This window comes from Rhagoletis pomonella, unplaced genomic scaffold (genome assembly GCF_013731165.1).
Source record: "Rhagoletis pomonella isolate Grant_MI unplaced genomic scaffold, Rhpom_1.0 Rhpom_scaffold_00004, whole genome shotgun sequence".
Lineage (NCBI taxonomy): Eukaryota > Metazoa > Arthropoda > Insecta > Diptera > Tephritidae > Rhagoletis > Rhagoletis pomonella.
In genome coordinates, this window is record NW_023458558.1 from 29,214,491 (window position 1) to 29,225,366 (window position 10,876).

The window sequence follows — 10,876 nt, forward strand, 5'->3', positions numbered from 1 at the left end:
CCGTTCGACACAGCGATATACAGAACGGCGCTCAACAGCATGTCGGCAAGGTCCTCCCTCCAACCATACGACCTGATAGCTGATACGACTGTGTAAAATGACGATGTCGGCTATAAAAACCCACCGCCATCAAATAAACGCATGCATATGCATGTCATTTTAGTGATTTTCATTTTCTTTTTATTAGATATATTTTAACTTGATTACACAAACGTAGAATGGTAATTATTATTATTTTTTTGTATTAATAATTTAAATTAAAATAATATTTCACCTAAACAATTATTACTCGTATGAATCGGGGCTATTTCTGAATCCGTAGTAGTCCGATTTTCATGAAATCTACGGAAATGCCATCACTGAATTCGAATTGCCACGAGTATTCAAAGTAAATATACGTACATATGTACATTAGGGCGCATCATTAAAAAAAGTGGTACTGTTTATATGGTTTATAAAATTATATATTATGTGTTCAACTTGCGTGGTTATCTGGGCTCAAATCGTAACATCCGTTTACGGATCGAAAACCATACGAAAGAAAATTACGTATACGTCAGGCAGTATAAGCTGAATGAGACAAAAAGTACGTTCACGTACGTCATAAATGTCTTTTAATGTGACGAGTAATACGATATCCTATGTGACGATTCGAGCCCTGGTTAAAAACTGACTGTAAACTGAATCAAAAATACATATAAGCACATAACCACAGGTGTGAACACTCCCACTATATTTTACTAGTTTCGCAAAAATATTTCGGTAGGATATTAAGATTTACGTGAGCGAACGGACGGATTTGAAAAATTCATCGGAAAATCTGATTTTTTTATAAATAAAATTAGTTTTTAGAAATATATTTCCGAAAAATCATCTTAGATGATGGAAAAGTTTAAGTTGAAATCGCCTACATAAAAATCATTAAAAATTGTATCAACAGAATCAAAATAATGAAGTTTTTAGAATTATGTATTTTCAAAACGGTCCAGTCCACATAAAGCTCTAACCAGAATTACAGCGGACGACGGTAATGCGGACAGCGGTAAGTGAACAGGTGTACAGTTGCCGTAGTGAAATCCGTCAGAGTAAACACAATTGCGGCGCATGACGGCTTTCGGCAGTTGTCATTTTGATTTGAAAATTATCATTAAAATTAAATATTTTTTTGGTTCGTGCGTGCATGTACATTTGCTGTAAATAAAAATGGATTAAAACATTGGAATACTTGTGTGTGGGCGGTAAAAATAGAAATAAATTTATATCAACCGAACAACGTCGGCGGTAAAAAAAACGCTGCCGTCGCAGTTATGAGCCATTCCATATGCCTTTGTGTAAGTTAAATTTTGACAGCGGTTAACCGTCGATCGCTATAATTCTGGGTAGAACTTAAATCTTAATGAGGTTGTTCACACTTGCCTGGTTATCCGGTTATCTGGTTAAAAATTATTATTGTGTAGTGTAAACTGAGTAAAAAATATAACCACATAACTTGATAACCAGGTAAGTGTTAACGACCTCAATATATTTCCGAAATATTTTAGGGAAAATTCTAAAATATAATGTGGGTGTTCACACATGTCTGTTTATCAGGTTATCGGGTTATGTTGTTATATTTTTTTATCCAGTTTACAACAATAAAATGCACTATAGAATAATAATTTTAACCAAATAACTAGATTACGAGGTAAATATGAACACTCACCATATAATTTTATACCTTCGGTGGAAAAACCGCAACCTTTTTTTGGTGAGGCACCCTAATGCAAAAACATATGTACATATATGCTACGTTCGTAGCTATTCGAATTCAGTGATAGCATTTTCCTGGATTTCTCGAAATAGCGACAGCCCTGAATATGATTCCAGTAGGTATTTTTGTCTTTTTTTTATAATTTGCATTGCAAATATTTATGTAATGCCAAGTCCCATTATACATTAAGTTTATTAAAATATACATCATTTGTTTTTATTAACCGCTAAATAGCAACGCATTGCTAACTTACTTAAGAAATGACTATTTTTTTTTTGCATTCAATGCGTAGTGTTAACTTTACTAAGTAATATATAACTTAGGTAGGTAATTTAGTGAATTGATATAAGTAAATATGTACATAGACATTTAAATAAATTTGTGGTAGATTTCACGAGAAAATATTTCTATCATTTGATTATTTTAATTATGCTATTGTATACCACACATTTAGATTCAATGTTACAAATTTTCACAATTTCGGCTAATTAAACTCAGCAAATGTTGCCTGCATATGCATTAATGCTGTACACTTGCACATAAGTATTAGAGTGGAGCAAGAAAAAAAAATTGATTTCGAAATTCTAATAGCGCGGAAAAGTAGCGTAACTTGATCACATTGAACCATGTTAAACTGTTTTCCAATCGATAATATTTACGATCGCCCTAAGAGCCTTAAAGTTTCGAAAAATCTCTCAAATTATGGTTCACACACACACTGTCACCTAAAAAATTACCAATAATCCATGACATTTTTTAGCAATTTGAAACTTGTACTTTGTTGTACTACAGTTTAGTTAAAAAAAAAAAAGAATAAAGAACCATAAATTGAGAGATTTTTCGAAACTTTGAGGCTTTAGGAGTGACCGTAAATATTTTCCGATCGGAAAACGATTTACAACGGCGCAATATTATCATATTTGCAACTTTTCCGCACCTTTAGAATTTTGAAATAAAAAAAAAAAATGTTTTTTTCCGCTCCACTCTAATTAGTCATACATATGTAAGTACATATGCATGAAAATTGCTCGCTGTGAATTCACCATATGCATACGCTATTGCTCTCATCAGTATGAAATGACCATGCAAATATTTTAAAGCGAAGATAAGTAGCCTTATCGTGAATTCCGTGTGAACAACTATCTATTCCCAAAAATTATAAGCCCAATTTGTTTTTGTTTTGCTTGTTAGTTTATAGTTGCGTTCGATAACAAAATTAGCCAACACCAGCCAACAATCAAAATCAAGAGAGTAAGCGAAAATTCTCTCCCAAAGAGATGAAAAAGCAAAAAAGTAAACGAACAGGAAATTAGCCATTACTTGCAAAAACCGGAAGAAGAAGACACACCACCTGACTTTGTTTATGTTTTATTTGTAAACAAACTGAAATTCATGTTGCCTCCATAGAAGAAAAAGGGAAAGTGAACGTTTAATGTTCGCCAGGAACATTTCTAGAAGTAAAAACTAGTTGGCGCTATTATAAAGTCCCATAGCAGGCAGCCAAAAAGCATATAAATACCAAAACTCGGTAAATGCAATTTTGTTTGTTTACAAAAATTGCAACCATATGTTTTGTGATCATATGTTTTCGTGTTGGATAATTTTTGCTGGCTAAAATTTTGCCAGTACAAAATGAACGCTTCTCTTGCATCAAAATGAACGCTTGCTCTCTCAATTTTTGTGTGTTGGATAATTTTTTGCCGTTATCGAACGCCATCCAGTAAAAATTTGGAAAAACTATTACAAATCTTTGACTTATCGAACGCACCTCATGATAACGACTTATTCACATGGTATTGCCGATAGGTCCGAATTTTTCTCCTATAATTATTTAATGATTTTTTTTTATTGTATTGGATATTTTTCTTTTAGCTCAGTTTTTGTGTTGTTGTAACGAAAATAGTGCATCATTTTAGGTTTGTAGGTAAATATTAATTTTTAGTTAATAGTTATTAATTTATTTATGTATGCATATTAAGTATGCTTTATAATATTCTCTCACAATCAGTCGATATTTGACCTGCTTTGATGCAGTTCCGTCTTCACAATTCCATCACTGGTACATATGTAAGTATGTATGTATATCTGTATGCATTTATGTTCATACATATGTTTAAGTTGATGTTTTATAAAATTGTACATACATATATGTAATAGTAAATACCAGGAACGAAAAAAAGGTATTTTGTAAAATGTTTATTAAAATAATCAACATGCAACATCTGTTAGAAATGATGTACAAAGTTTTTTTAAATCCTTTTTAGAAAACTTCTTGCGAAAAGAGGCAAAAGTCGCAAAATAGAAGGGGTTACAATATTTTCCAAAAGGATTGCTCGTGAAGTTTTGAAAACGAGAATTCTATTAACATACCTGGTGGATTCTCGAAGCCTTGCAAAGCCCTGCACCTGTTATAGATTATACGGTAAAACCCGGTTTTCCTCTGTGAAATTTTTGCAATCAGCGCAATTTGGGCTTTGAAAAACTTCGAGAATCCCCCGAATATGGCTGTTAGATGAAGACCCATAGCTACGGTGACCATACGTCCTGTATTATACGGGACAGTCCTCTTTTTGACCCATTGTCCTGGTAAGTTATTTATTTAATACGGGACGCCAAATGTATTTCTTTTAATGTCCTGCATTTGTCCCGTATTTGGTGTTCCGACACCTTAACAGCTCATTAAAATTTTTATAACCTGAATGCCTTTGATTCGAATCGAGGAATACATACAGTGGCCAAAATAGAAGTTGAGACTCGACATTTTAGTAAGTTTTGGCTATTTTTCCTTAGTATATTCAATGTTTATTATTTATTTTATGAAAGCAAAGCTCTTTTCTTAACAAAAACCATATAATACCAAATTTCCAACTTTGTGCAAAAAACTATAAAAATGAATTCTTCAATGTTTCCCAAAATTTCAAACTTTTTAATTAGAATCTTTTGAAAAAAAAATTTGGTTTGCAGTTTTGTAATTCATTAAAATTGAATATAATATAGTGCGAGTGGAAAGTGCTGCTCATTTGCTTCTCTTTCAACATACTTACTTTGTATGAAAAAAAAATGCGTAACACCGTCAACGAAAAAAAACTTTCCAAAAATTAGTGGTAAGTCTTACCGACTTAAAATTGCACTTTATAATACTAAAATTTAACGAATTTTTTAACAAATTTGACGGGGTAAAAATCTCGAGAAAATTTTCTCACAAATTTGTGATGTTACCATAAGGATACTGTTTCAGGGTAAACAGTGTGGAAACCAATTGCAAACTATTTTTTGTCCCGTATTCGGCTCTCATAAATATGGTCACCGTACCCATAGCGCACTCAATTTTAATCGGAGGTTTTTTATACAGCCCAATTCTGAATACTCCCGGGGAGTTTGTTCTCCGGGAATTTGTTTCTCCCGAGATAGAAATCCTTCAATAATTAACTCCCAGGGAGTAGCATTTACCCCGAAAATTTGGGAGGAGGTAATTCGAACCTCGAAAAAGCGGTTTGACACTTCTTTGACAGCTCAACTTCGCCATTTAAAATAAAAAATCCTCAGGGAATAAGAGGATAGGTAAAAGAAAAAAGCTCTCGGGCATTTTCTGTTCAGAATCGGCCTGATATCTTCGATGACTTCTAGAAAAATTTTTTTCAGTCATCTATTTGCCATTTTTAATGAGCACACATGCTACTTCCAAAAAAAGGATCAAAAGACCCCATTATGGTTGGAGTAAAGGGATTAAAATGTTCTAGGAAGTCAATTTATATTAAAAATAAATTTAGTTTAATTGAATTTGCGACCAAAAAGGGCTAACCATAGCCTACGGGAAAAAATTATGAAGCCAAATCCTTTTAGAATCGGACTATCATGCATAAAATAAAAACTAATGATTACATATTTGTTAATTTATATTACTTAACTTACGCATAATAACGGGTGATTTTTTTGAGGTTAGGATTTTCATGCATTAGTATTTGACAGATCACGTGGGATTTCAGACATGGTGTCAAAGAGAAAGATGCTCAGTATGCTTTGACATTTCATCATGAATAGACTTACTAACGAGCAACGCTTGCAAATCATCGAATTTTATTACCAAAATCAGTGTTCGGTTCGAAATGTGTTTATTTATGGTCTACATAATCGACCAAGTGAGCAAACAATTAATGCGATTGTGACCAAGTTTCGCACTCAGTTTACTTTATTGGACATTAAACCACCAACCACACGAATGCGTACAGTGCGTACAGAAGAGAATATTGCGTCTGTTTCTGAGAGTGTTGCTGAAGACCGTGAAATGTCGATTCGTCGCCGTTCGCAGCAATTGGGTAAAGCGTAAAGCGCGAAACACATTTCGAACCGAACACTGATTTTGGTAATAAAATTCAATGATTTGCAAGCGTTGCTCGTTAGTAAGTCTATTCATGATGAAATGTCAAAGCATACTGAGCATCTTTCTCTTTGACACCATGTCTGAAATCCCACGTGATCTGTCAAATACTAATGCATGAAAATCCTAACCTCAAAAAAATCACCCGTTAATTACCATTCCTGGGAAATACACTTATTTGAATTGTGGTCTAAAATATTTATGTTCCTTTTTACTGCTATCGTTCGTTAGATATTAATAGATAGGCACGTTTTCACTATTTCAACTTTTCGAAGACTTTTTCGAATTCCAAATACAATAAAAACACACAAGAGTATAAACTCCCATTATTCTACTGACTGAGTTACATTGATTTTTACGATATCAAACTTTAGTTTTCATTAATTTCTGATAGCAAGTGTGTTCAAAGTTAGCAGTACATAGGTACTCGTGTAAAGTAGTACTTCCCGGTAGCAAAGTTGTGGTAAAATTTTCAATATGAACGGCAATTTTAATCCTCATCAGATTTTTGAAGTGCTTTCACCATACAATTGTTTTCATTTTATACATATATACACGTACATACACATCCATTAACTTTTTACAAGTTTCAAATATGTTTTTGGCACACCTCTTTCATAGTATGTCTCGACATAAACTTTTTCGTCGATTAAACTTATATATTTAAATTCTTTGATATTTTAATTGATTTAATTTTAAATGATTATACATACACATTTATATTAAAAGTTCATTTTTGGTATAATATTTTTGTACTTACACATATATGTATTAGGGTGATCCTTAAATATATGAACATCATGGAGCACCCCCTTTTATTTTGTATGCATAGGCGATATACTACTTTTAATACATATTTATGTATGTACATAAACAAGTGAATATATTCTTGAAAGATTTTTTGTTTTGTAATGTTAGTTTTTTATTTTTTCTTTTGTTATTATAAACTGTACTGTACCGAACTGTAGAGTAAAAAATGTCTAATTGTCCGGTTTGTAGGCGTGTCCGGATTATAGATGTGGCCAAACCACCGCGTGTCCGGATTACCGAGATAGCACTTTAAAATTAAGTTAATCGACTTTCTCAAAAAAGAAGCCCTATCTTGCCTTTTTAAGCGTACATAAAATACAAAATACATAGAAACGTATTTATCACTTGGGACCTGGATTTTATGAGAAGCTTTTTCATGGCAGAAATACAATCGAAGGTTTCCCATTGCCTGGCGATGGGCAACCAACTATAGAAATATTTCTTTCTAATCTATAATTTTTTATGTGCCATGGATCGAACCCAGGTCTTACCAGTTGGCAGTACAGTTCTCTAACCAGCCACCCACAGCAGCTGTCCTGATGTTTTCACTTAAATACAAAAATTTGTTTGCGTTCTCGCCAAGTGAGTTTGTTCTGTGACTGCCGGTGGGTGGAGCAGAAAAATAATTTTCAGCAACTGCTTTAAGTAATTCTAGGGAGCTAGTATTCCGATATTGAAGAATATCAGCACCTCTAAGAACTCTGTTATATGTACATACATACATAGATACATATGTAGATTCCTTAATTACAATTTCAAATTCCGAAGCTCTCAACTGAAAGTCAGCTGATTAAAAAAAAAGGTTACAATACCACATTTTATATATACATTTAAAATATAATACAAGTTCAAATGAAAAAAAAAAACCAGATAGAAAAAAGGTTGGGCTTCGGAAAAAACTTCGGTCGTTTTTTGTCGAAGCCTAGCGTTCACCCGAATATGATAATATTGTCGATTAATCGGCAAACCGAAGACGAAGGCGAACGTTCTGTCGGACTCTAGATGTTTTATTTTGTACGCAGAGCAGGGGTGCCCCATATATAATTTAGATGTTTATATTGTAAGGACCACCATAAAATGTAAGTTTGTATGTAGTATACCAAAAATGAGCACCAAAGTAGGGAAATAGTAAAAAAAGGTTTATCTTCTGAGTTTCTGAAAACTGGAAAAAGTAACCAATAAATAGGTATTACTTAACTAGTATAAATAGCTAGTGTCTCTAACAAAATTATAAACGCATTTTAAATAAAAAAGCCTTGAATTGGCCCACATTTTACTTCTTCATAAATTTGCATTGTCTTCTGGTGGCCTTATTATGTTGGATCTAAAGGCCTTATCATAGAGCTGTACTATTCGTTAAACGTTTATTGTTAATGCGCAGACCAAGGAATGTGAAATGGGGAACCCTAATAGCAGAAGTGTCTGACGCATGAGTTTTGAAGACTATTCGATTGGGACCAGCAGTGGACGGAGCTACGCCTGAATACCACCTAAACAACGAGGCGTCACATAGTGCTTCGACTATATGGAGGCAGGTGGAAAAAAGTACGATCACAGTTGATGAAAAAAAAACGGTTGGAGAAAGAACACTAAAAGTCATAAATACAATATTGCATGTCATTTACTCACCCCCCTCTCTACGAACGGTACATTTCCAACAAAAATACTGGAATCGGCGCGATATACTCACTAATCAGTTTCGCTGCCTTTGGTGCTGAACCCATTAAAGAAAGTGTTTCTTTTTCAACTGTAATCAATTATTTTTAGTGTAATGAAATATTCAAAAGAAGGTATTTATCATTAATTTGGTATTTTCCTACTTTTTATTAAAAAATTTACTTGGAAATGTAGGTGCTAAAGATTACCCTTTAAGCAATTTTCTAAGTGCTCAGAATTTGTGAGTCTAAAATGAGTCTTTCTTTCATCATAACTATGATTCTGAGGCCAGTCAAGAAGGCTGATTCATTTCGGACTATTTTGGTGTCATAAATTCTCAATGTTGTCATCAGAAAGTCTTCAGTACTAATAGTCAAAATACTAATTTATACCATACTATAGAATTTTTGCCTAAAGTGCTCAACAATGTCTTGTAGGGTAGCTTACTGCCAATATAGAAGTATTACATCGTCGCCTGGGTAAAAGATTGTCGTATGTTAATTTCGGTAGGTCGTGGGAAATACAATTTCTCAAAAACGCGAAGATAGATTTTCTCCAAAGTCTATGAATATGTTACTAGTTCACAAAGCTCTTAAATGATTTAATTTTTAATGTTTAATGTTTATTGTTAATTAGTTTTGAGTTTATGAAGGATTTTCTTTAGTAACATTTTGTCGTAAGCGCCATTTGTCCGCAATTTGGCAGGCACTTTGTATGAAATACGACAAAATGTGATCAAAATTTCTACTAAATTAACGACAGTTTTTACTCAATTTCTCGGAAACTAAAGGAGATATCCAAAAATGGAGAACGTCATTTTTAAGATATTGATTAGTTTAATATGGCTGCATCACTAACTAAATTTTTACATAATTATAGAAAAAATTGTAGTCAAAATCTCGGAAACTAAAGGAGATATCTGAAAACTGATAACACCAATCGAAAGACCTTATTTCAAAATATATAACTACATCTAGAACTAAAAATCGTCAAAATTGCGCTTACGACAATCTTTTACCCAGGCGACGATATGGTATTAGTAAAAAAAAGTGCGGGTATCGGTTCGTCAGGTCATGAAATAATACGCATGATTTAGAAAATTTCATGTAGTTTTCGAGCATATAATTGGATCTTTTGGCGCGACTTTGCAAATATATGTAATTTTCATTTTCTCCTTTATTCGATTATCAACTTCTTTTTGCATAATTTCGGGAAAAATATTTTTCGAACAATGGAAATAACACAAGAAATATTGGGAGAAAGGAGAATATTTACACCTACGTAATTTTGTTTAAGCATAACCTCTGCTATTCTCATTGGGGCCACATTTTTTTGCGAGTTGTATTGATCCAATATGCCCCATATTTCATATTTTGGGGTTTCTAATAAAAGAGAGAGTACAAGCTAAATTTCATCGTAATTTAATGTTTCCCTACAAGAGTACAGGGTGTGGCAATAATCCTATCAGTAAGTTTCAGCGAAATTGGTGTAGGTTAACTATTATTCACCTGCCTCCATATAGTCGAAACACTGTGTGTAATTGCTCCCGCTTAGAGAGCATAACTTAATGCTCAGCAAACGGTTACTGGTTGGAATCCGAATAGACACTTGCATGAAGCAGATTACCATTTGGGGACGTCAGAAGGCATCTCCACGAACTCACGGATGAGATCATACATATGAATGGAACTCAATCGCTGCACCCGACAGGCCCTAAGCGACATCCATAGAGAGTCGATTACCACTTTCAAAGACTCTCGCTCCTTGAATGTCTTTATAACTGCACAGTCGTCATGAAGAGAGCTTTAGCTGTCGCTGGAGACACGCGTATCTCTGACAGAATTTAAATTTGGTGACTACAATCGACTAATCAAATCAAACTCCTTTGTTATTACCGAACCAATGGTAAATAATAAGAAAATTTAGCTTCTGAAATGGTCAGAACGGTCTATGCGGAGATTTTGAGTGAAAATGAGACACCAAATTTCACCATATTCTATAAGGATGCACCGGTTGGCCCTAATGTCACTGGCCACTCTTTCAAACTTAATTGTAAAACATCGTATTTTTTGCTGAAATTGTGGCTTTTACGGAACACTAGAAATAGCAAAGGCCTGTCGTTTGTAAAAATGAACACCAACAACCATGTAATTTATAAAATATGTACATAACTTTACTAATGGAGACAGAGTTGCAATTGAATGGACACCAAGCCAGGAAACGAAAAAGCAGACAGTCTAGCGAACGCGTTGAATGGGGACAATGTAATGCAGGTAAAATGC